This window comes from Odontomachus brunneus, unplaced genomic scaffold, assembly GCF_010583005.1.
Source record: "Odontomachus brunneus isolate Ranch 3 - 2012 unplaced genomic scaffold, Obru_v1 Obru_scaffold_024, whole genome shotgun sequence".
NCBI lineage: Eukaryota > Metazoa > Arthropoda > Insecta > Hymenoptera > Formicidae > Odontomachus > Odontomachus brunneus.
The window spans coordinates 1,185,469-1,195,435 of NW_022639474.1; the positions used below are offsets into that span (position 1 = coordinate 1,185,469).

General features: G+C 46.8%; 1 protein-coding gene across 1 annotated transcript in view; it reads left to right on the forward strand.

Moving 5' to 3' along the window:
- The window catches only part of LOC116842356 (CUGBP Elav-like family member 3), a 332,691-nt gene that overhangs the window by 70,910 nt on the left and 251,814 nt on the right, over window positions 1-9,967 (forward strand). The gene's annotated exons all lie outside the window — the stretch shown is intronic.

Consider the following 9,967-nt stretch of genomic DNA (forward strand, 5'->3'; position numbering starts at 1 on the left):
AGAGAGAGAGAGAGAGAGAGAGAGAGAGAGAGAGAGAGAGAGAGAGAGAGAGAAAGAGGCAGTCTACATTACTTCCGTTATAGAAACATCCGGCCTAGCCTAATTTTGTTTTCGATAAGCAACATTTGATATTTAGTCGCTTTCGGCTAAACGCCGCGTAACACACACCACAATGGAGATAGCGAAATTCGACGGTAATACCCGTGAGAGCACTTTTATGCCCGGTTTATATGTTGCCGAAATAGAAAATCAATTTATAACGCCGACGGCGGGTTATAGACCGCGTATATGGTTTCCTGCACAATTATCACGTTACGCTAATTTTACTACAGTATGTAATTAATAGGTTATTGCAATTTAATCAATCACACACACATATACACGCACACATTGTATTATAAACTAGCTGGCTTCCCGGTCGGCTGTTACGTATAAGAATGGTCTCGCTATACAGCGGGAACAACGGAAACCCGCGTGTGCGCGCAATTTTAATCATAGAGAATTTATATTAATGGTTCGCGCGCCGTAATTGGTGTATTTTATAATTCGCCGGTAACGCCGGGCGATGCGGTCGGGTGCGGTTTGACCTGACGTGAAAGGGAGAAAGAGGATATGTGGTGTGTATATGTGTGTGTGAGAGTGTATATATACGTCGGGTCTCTCTCTCTCTCTCTCCCTCTTCCCCCTTCTCATTCACTCTCTCTCTCTCTCTTCTTCTCTCTCCGAAAATCAAAACCGCCGCGCGCTGTCGGTGCTCGCCGGGTTGGCTGCCCTTTTTTTTGGGCGAAATAACGTTAATTGATTGGTAATCACTTGCGCGTGGGTCGTTACGTCATCAAGAATGCATAAATATTTGTTGTTGGAGCGCGGCGCGGCGCGAGCAGGAGCGCCGTTAAATGCCGCCGTCATATTGCGGCTGTGTTGGTTATTAAAGCGTGCGCGAATGCCGCGCGAGTTCGTGGCAGCTTTATTCGAATAATTTTCAAGTGGCCCGCTATATATGCATTGGCGGGAGCCTGGCCAGTTGTGGCGGAAATTTAAATCCGGATGCGTAAGAGCGGTATGCGTTAAAATGTCGTCGGGCGTTTGTAAAAATTGCCGACTATCCATCGTTTTAATTCTTGCCATGCGGCCGGCCGCGCCCGCGTCCGCGCATGTCGTGCGAATCTGCCTGGTGTTACGAATAAATCGGGAACGCGTAGCGTAAAGTTCAGTTAATTTAATTTTATGCGGAAAAATGTCAGCCCATTGTGCATGAACGCTCTCCTCCTGCTACGTGTGGATGTGTAGGTATGCGTTCGTGTACGCGCGTGTGCGTTGCAATTTTCCCATATATTATTTTCCGATAATTCCGCTAACGACGAGAACTTCCGCAACGCAACGCTCGTTGGTGCATCGCGCACGACCCGCGAGAGAAATCGGTGTCCCCGCGGACTTTACACGGCGATCTTACAGTTAAATCGAAAGAATTACTCGCGCGATACACGTGTAAGTACGTGGGAGGGAGGCACCGCATTCCAGTTATCGCGCTGGCGTTGGCTCTGTCACGATTGTTTTCGGATCGAGTGCCAAGACTGTAGTCGCGCCCAGGCGCGGGAGCTTCTTTCCTCCTTGCTTCCATATTTTTTTCTCATCGTTGATTTACCGTCGGTAATTCCGTTAAGAGGCCACCGTCGTCGATTTACGACTGGTCGAATGTTCTAATTCACTTTTCCATCCTCCCCCGCCGAGTCTGCGATCTCTCTTTCTCTCTCTCTCTCTCTCTCCCTCTGCCTCGCGCGCGATGCGTGTTTCGCCGATATATACATCGTCGCGCATACCCGCGAGAGAAGCCGTTGAAAACACACTCACCGTCTTTCGCCGCCGTTCCGTCTTTCCGCGCGCGCGCGCCCACGCGTCTATGTGCAAACTCGTGGGCGCATACCTGGACGTGCAGCACGAGACGACGGCGAGAGGAGAGACAGAGCGAGAGAGCCCGGTAATTGATTGGCTCTAATCCTAAACTCTCGTGCGCATCGGCAGTTCCGGTGTAATGCGGCTTTACGACTTTCGCGATACGCCGTCGAGCCGCTTTCCAGGTGGTCTTGGAGGCGAGCGCGCGGCTGTATGGGCGCGGCGAGTAGGACGGGGCGTTGGAGGAGGAGGAGAGGATGAAGCGAACGACGACGGGGCGATATGAGAGCGGCGCGAGGGACGCGAATTACGCCGCTTTAATTAATTATTAAACTTGTCGGAAGGAACGATTTGCCCGCCCATCCCGCGCGAGTCCGGGGCGTTAAACTCGAACACGCTCGTCGTGCTTATTCGCCGGCGTCTCGACGCACCGAAACGACGCGCGGCCTCGTAAAACCACGGGCTTAAGTGGACGGAATCGACTTGCAAATATCGCGAGCGTTGCAACGCGGCTACGATAACGACGACGGCGCGAACATTGCCAGCCGTCGTGTACGATGACTGGCCAGCTGGCCGGGCTGCTCGCGCGACGTCCTTCCGACGTCGCGGGATTACATTGAACTAGCGACGTAAACGGTGTATTACGTTGAAGCACGAGCGCGCGTTAGCCTGGCTCAGGTCACATTGTGATGAGAACGAGAGAGCCACCGCGGCGCAGCGGAAGACCTGGCGGAAGCGGGTCAGATCCTCGTGAAACCTAGAGCCGGTTACGCGCAAAACATTAAGTTGCATTACGGTACTCTGAAGGTTTCCTATTTAGAAAGGCGCTCTCTCTTCCCGCGGGAACATCAGTGATCTTGACTAATTCGGCGATAACTGGTTCTTCCCAAGCCGTAGAAATTTAAGAGTCCTGGAAAGAGCTTACACGCAGTTTTTCCCCACTTCTGCCTAGGCACTGCAAAGACAAGCCGACTTAGATCTATTTACGAAATTCCATTCCAAACTTGTCCTTCTTGGTCATATCTAGGCCCAACAAGAGCGGGCCTAACTTGAGACATGCATAGCTACGGCCTTTACAGACTTGGGACGCGTCTCGATTAATTTCTATCCGAACGACTGCCCCGCAGCTCGTCGGACGTAACTTCTGTTTCTTGCTCGTGAATTTTGCGAAGCACCTTCGCGGCAACGAGCTACTTGTTTGCAAGGGCTCAATTACAGTGGCCGTATAGAAACGTAAGAAGTGAGAATTAAGCGGTATGGAAATACTGACTAGTCGTAGTTGATTGTTCTGGGTCATAAGGAGTAACGTGAAAGAGAGGGCATTTTTTTAGTGCTATGACTCCGCTTAATTTCGAATCCGCGAGGGTTAGTTCCCGCACCTGAAACAGATATAGAAGCGGAGAAGAAAGCGACGAAGCGACAAATAATTTTCGGAACGTCGCTGGCGGGTAGCATCTTGCTGCGTCTGCCTGCTAATGCTCGGCGCTAATCCGGCAAATCCCGTGGCACCCTCTCGCATTAAAGTCGGCCTTAGATGAGCCCCGAGATGGCGGAGTAAGAGGCCGAAGGGTTACGAGAGCGTGGTGGTTTAGAAAGAGCAAGATGGCGAGGGAAAGAGAGATAGGTAAAGGAAGGACACAGACAGAGAGGATGAAGGAGCGAGAAGAGGGAGAAGGGGTTTACGTGGAGGAAGGACGGAAAGGGCGTTAGGAGCGGTGCGGGATACGTGAGAGGTAGTTGTGTGGCAATGCTACTTGGCGATGAGGCTAATATGCATGCGCTCGACCCGGCCAAAGTTCACTTAGATCGCATTGCATTGCATTACGCGGTATTACAATGGTGCTCCATCTCATGCGGAGCGACCGGTGGGAGAGGACCAGGTAAGAGAGAGTGAGAGAAAGAGAAAAGGGCAGAAAGAGAGAGAGAGAGAGAGAGAGAGAGAGAGACAGAGAGAGAGATAAAGCGAAGCGGAATGGAACGGAACCTCTGGTTACCTCTGTGGCCCTTGTCACCTCCCCGCGTCTTGCTCTCTGCCACGGATTCTCTGACCTTTACGTTCTCCCGATGTAGCCAACCGCGTCCCGTTCCTCGAAAGGCAAAGGGGGCAACGCGTGCTTAATAATTTACATGGCACAAGTGGCCTGGAACTCTCTCTCTCTCTCTCTCTCTCTCTTTCTCTCTCTCTCTCTCTCTCTCTCTCTCTACCGTGAGTTATGTCATACTTGCCCATGCATTCTCGTGCGCGTGGACACGAGACCGACGGTCTCGGCGGTGGCGACGGCGGCGGTAACGGAGGCACACACCCACGCTCGTTCACTTACGCGACCGGGGCCGATACCGAGCCCGACACACACGCCGATGTGTGTTCGTGCATACGCGGTGTAGGTCGGAGGGTAGCTGCCAAGGTAACAGCATCCTCCGTGCGTGAATTATTACACGTAGGCTTTCTGGGGCATGCGCGGCTGATATCGCAGGGTTATATTTTTCGGGTGTCTTTTCCCCGCGCGCGTACGGTGGTAGACGAAGCCGCGGGGACACGTTAGCCTGGCTGGTATAAACCGGCTATACACACCGTGTAATACCATGACGACGAGAAAGAGAGACAGAAAAAGAGAGAGAGAGGGAGAGAGAGAGAGAGAGAGAGAGTAGGCCCCGCGGAGTGTCCCGGTATAAATCATGCGTGACTTAACTCGCTTTTGGCGTATATCGGGCGGTGAGAAAAAGGCAAAAAAGTTGGGGAAAAGGGGGAGGAAAAACGGCGAGAGGAGGAGGCTGGATACCGCGCTGGGTAACTCCGTAATTCCGTACGAACCACCGAAAACGTTGCAGTCTGACGTCAGATATACATACTCCCAATAGGAAGAGAAAGCCGTGATTAATTCTCCGGCGAGAGTACTTTTCTCTGAAAAACGACTGCGTTCCATCTCTCCTAGCTCTGGAAACTGTTAGTTCTCTTTCGCGTTCGCCGACTCGTATGTGTGTGCGTGCGCGTGTGTTGTGTGTGTATCGGTTTGTGCGCGAAACCAATAAAACGCTCCTCTGTATACACGGTGTCCAACTTTCGAGCGTTTTCTTTTATGTGCCGTTGCTTTTTGTCGAGGTGGCTTTTAGCCGAAATGCCAGGACACTATTAGTTTCTGAAACGCCGGGCTTTTCAAACTCGGAGAGATGTGGAGATTTTTACAAATCGAGCGAGCTCTTCCCCTGATCGAGCGCGAACGATTAGCGGGATCTGCTTCCTTCCAGGTATAATCTCAAGCCGCGAAGTCGCTCGGTGAAGGGATTTTCGCTCCAGAACTAGTTGCAAAAGTACATATTTAAAGTTCAATATCAAAAGTTGGCTTTCGCTCCAACTTTCTCCGCGCGATCGTTCTCAATCTGTCGGACGGATTCGCAAATAAAAGTTCGCCGAATCCAAGACACCCCGTATAGGGGCGCCGATCATCCCGCGGCCACTTTTTGCCCTAATCGTAACATTATCTACGGGCCATAGCGCGCTTTTTGCAGATCGCATTTCGCATCTCTCCGCCGTTGGGTGAGAAATTCGTACACTTTCGGGCAATTTCCTCACCGCCATAAATCAACGTCGACGTCGTCGAGTTTATCGCGTGTACGTTGAGCGTTGTCGATGTCGAACATTCTTCGCACCTTTTTCGCCATGGTTTCATTATAGCGAAAAAATATAAATCAATAAGATTTACAGGCGAAGTCGTTGCATGTTACATCGGCCGACGCGTCATTGATATCCCAATATTTCGGGATTGACGTTACGGCAAGCTTGTCCGGACGTTGGTAGAATCTCCAAAAGCGTTTTGAACAGATTTTTCGTGGCGAACGCGGCAATAGATTTTCACGCCAGTCGTGCGTCTTTATTAGCGCGTGTCGTCAAACATTTTGCAATTAGAACATCGGAAATGATATAATCTGAAAAATCTATCTCATAGAAGAACTGATTACGTGATATGTATGAGAATACATAAACATCTAAGAGTTTCATTAGTTTTTAAATATTTTCGTTATCGAGTTTCAGTAATCTAACTATCAACGGGACATTAATACACATTTTGTATTATATCAAAAAGAAAAAATTAATCACGTGCGATGCTGTCGCTGTAATGAGAAAGTTTGCGTAAAATCTGAAACTGGAATTATGGAATTATGAAATTTTCCAAAAGACCATTTCACACTCTCTTGTGTTTTAAACCGTACTCTTCGTCGCTACATAAATAGAATATTATAGTTCTTTTTTTTTCATATAAATTCTTTTCAGTTTTACTATAATTCTAATGCGAGAATAGACTGACAGTAGTCTATTTTGCTAGAGAACATAGTAAATTTCGCTAAAGAAGCATGACAATATATTAAATGGCACATTTTAGTTTTAAAAATATAAGTACACTGAGAGAAGAAATATCCAAATAATAAAATATATTTATGTTCGACATGGGTAACATATTTGCTTCAATCTAAATTCTTTTATTTGGAAAATAAACAGTTGCATTCATTGCATTCATAAAAAGCTAAGATTTTAAGAAAATATATATTTTCTTATTTAAAAAAATGTTACAAAAAATATTATTAAATGTATATTTAATAAAATGTTTTATATTTGTATAAGTAAATATGTTATTATATACAGTATCTACTAAATAAATATTCTTTTTATTTCTTAGATATTTTTTTCTTTCACATATAAATGAAAGGATAGTAAATTATTGCAAGATGTCGGTCTACTCCTCGATTACAAAATTCTGTAGAATTGTTTTCTTTAAATATAAATTCTTTTCACTTTTACGTTTCTAGTTGTGCAAAAGTAGACTGTCGATAAGGAACGTAATAAATTTCCCTAGAAATATAGCACTTTCTTCAATAGCATTTTTCCATAGTTCCTAAAATATAAGTAACACATATGAAATGAGAGGATAATCGATTACTGTAGGATCTATTCAGTTCCGGACAAAATTCTCTAGTAATTTCTCTCTATAAAATGCTGGCCGCGCAACGTCCATAGTATTCTCAGCGCTTCAATTAAACGCTAAAGGGATAAAAATCGCTGACGAGAAGGTGTTTGTTTCATACTTCGCCGTCCCGATTCATTCTAGGCGTATAATCGCGTCGACGTTTCAGCCTGGGCGAGGGAGTGCGCGAGGTCGCTTTTAAACAGAAACAAAAGCTACTTCATCGGGTCGGGTAAACGTTCCCGGCGTAATGCCCGGCCAAACCATTGTGCCGATAGAGTTTTTTCGAGACGGGAAACGATGTTTTCTTTCCGCTCGCGAGCCTGCATTAACCTCGCCTACCGGCACTCTCCTTAGAGAAGAGCGGGATCGATAAGCGTGAAGCCTGGCACATATGTTCTAACTAAATTCGGAGATACGTGCGCCCGATGTTGCTTCTCATGCGTATACATGTAGACACCGAGTTCCCGGCAACAATGGCAGCGCCGCGTTGCTGCGCGGACCGTGATGTTTAAATGCAGGCGTTTTGCATCGCGGATATTCGCATTTATAGATATCAGCCCGGGCTGGTAGTCGACGTTTCAACGGGGCTGAATATTGTAACTGTAGAAAATGGAACGAAAAAGCTCGTCGCGAATGTACACGCGTACCAGCGTCGCTTCTCTTCCTCTCTCTCTTTCTCTCGCTCTCTTTTTCTCTCTCCCTCGTCGACTCGGATAAATAGACCGTCGCGCGGTGGCGTCACCGGCCAAATGTTTTCGAAAACGTCGCTTTTTACACGACGAATAAAGTCGCGGATTTCGTTTCCGCGGAAGGCACTCGCGTGCAGAAATGGAGGGTCATCCATACACGCGCGACTAACCATTAAAGAGGCGTGCACGTTCACGCGCTCCTGTCCGTGTGTGCGTGCTCAGTGGAGGGTTGGTATAGTACGATGCGATCGAGTATCGTACGAGGCGATGACTCAGCTCAGCCAACCCCCGTAAGACAGGGGACCATTATGCCAGGTACCCTTTTCAGCGCTGCGAACGAAAGCAGCGCCCATAAAAGCAGCGTAACGCCGATTGCCGTGATATATTTTTATCGAACATGAGGAGTTACGAAAGATCGGTCGTGCGATATTAATTCTCCCGCTTTTGATTGATCGAGATATTCCCCCTTGAGGTAACTTATAGCGCCTGTATATGCTATTTTTGTTTTGCTTTCTTTAAAATTGATTCGAGATAGATTAGGATTGTAGCAATATATCTCCGACTAGTCTCTTGCGAAGTAAGAGTGTAATTACTCGTGTGCGAATTTTCGAGGATTTTTCATAACTATAAACATGGCATAAAAGATCATATACAATTATTTTATGTATAAAACTTGATTTTTGTCCAAATTACCTTGTCGAGTGTCTTCGAATTCTTTTCTCTTTGAACGACTTTTATGATTTTAGCCGCGTGTAAATATAAATTCCGCGTATTCTGTCGTGTAAATTCCCTGTATTCTATATTTCTTTCTGTTTCGAGATTAATCCGATAGAAACTAGGATTGCAACGTTGTATTCTACTAGTAAAAAGTACGGTCTCTTGTGAAGTTTACACAATGAATTACTTGTATGAATTTTCTAGGATTTTCCCCAAGTATATAGATAGCATAAAAATATCATACAACTACAATTACAATTACAAATACAATTACAATTTTTATACCTACAAATACAATTACTAAAAATACAGTTTTTATATCTGCAACTTTATCTTTGTCAAAATTATTTATATGAGTGTCTTCGAATTCTCTTTATTTTAAACGACTTTTACAATTTTGGCCATGTATAAACATAAATTCCGTATATTCTATTTTCTTTTTACAAGAATGAATTCGATAGATTAAATTTGCAATGATATATTTTCTACTAGCAAAGAGTACAGTCTTGTGAAATTTATATATCGAATTATTCGTGTGAATTTTCTACGATCTTCCCCAGCTTTAAACGGCACAAAAAGAATGTATACAATTGTTATACATATAATTTTATTTTTGTCAAAGTCATCTGTTCGAGTATCACCGGACTTTACTACGTTTTACCTGAAACAACTTTTGCGATTTAAGCCGCGTGTAAACGTAAATTCCGCGATAGGTTCCATCGTGGCGCCTTTATTTGTTTCAAGCAACGTTTATTTAGACTATCTTATTCGACGATCGCCGACTGGGGTTCGCATGATCCGCAAAATCCGTTCGGCCAGAATCCAATTTCGATGCGAATTCGGGTGAATGGGGCATCGGAGATTAAGGGCGGTTCGCAGAAATGGATGGTGCACATGCTGCTAGGACGGTAGGTAGGCTAATAAGAGGGAGCAAAGACGCCCTCGCGTCGTTCGGCAAGGTCTCGGCAAGGGGAGATACGGCCCCTCGTGCACCGAGATGGGGTGACGTCATAGGGGTGGTTCGCGGCACAAGAGGGGTGGGGTGTGTGTAATTTCCCCGTGGACGATGGCGTCAGGGCGTGCGGTGCCGATCGGCCCGAGGGTCGTTCAACCATCAGTGTTGTCTCGTGTCTCGTGCAGCGTGTCGTAGTTCTGTTCTCTCGTGCTCGTGAACGTGCTGTACTTGTGGTCGTTTAGTTTAGGGATATCTAGTCTTTAGGTGAAGCGACCGGTGTCACCACGGTGTCACCTGCGTGTGCGTCGGCGAGTGATATACGCGCAAGCATCATCGTGCGAGATAAACACGTGCGGCGATAAACTGGGTCTCGGGAACTGGAACGGTTACGTAGACGAAATTAAGAATTAAAGGGGAAGGACTCGTGGTTGGCAGTCCCGCTGCAAGTCCTCGGTCTCGGGTACTGAAGCCCGCGAGAAGGATCGTCGCGTTTCAACCGATTCCGTTGGACTTTGCCGTGTGAGAGCTTGCGGAACATCTCGCCGTGACGCTTGAACCGACGCTTGTTGCTGTTGTGTGAGTGTGGTATCGTGTTCGGCGTGTCTGTGTGGTCGTTAGCGTTCTTCGTTGCCGGATACATTGCGCGAAGGTCCGAGAGAGTCGCGCAAGACAAAACCATTGCCGCGCTGTACGCCGGCTGATATTGACATGTTCCTCTCTCTCTCTCTCTCTCTCTCTCTCTCTCTCTCTCT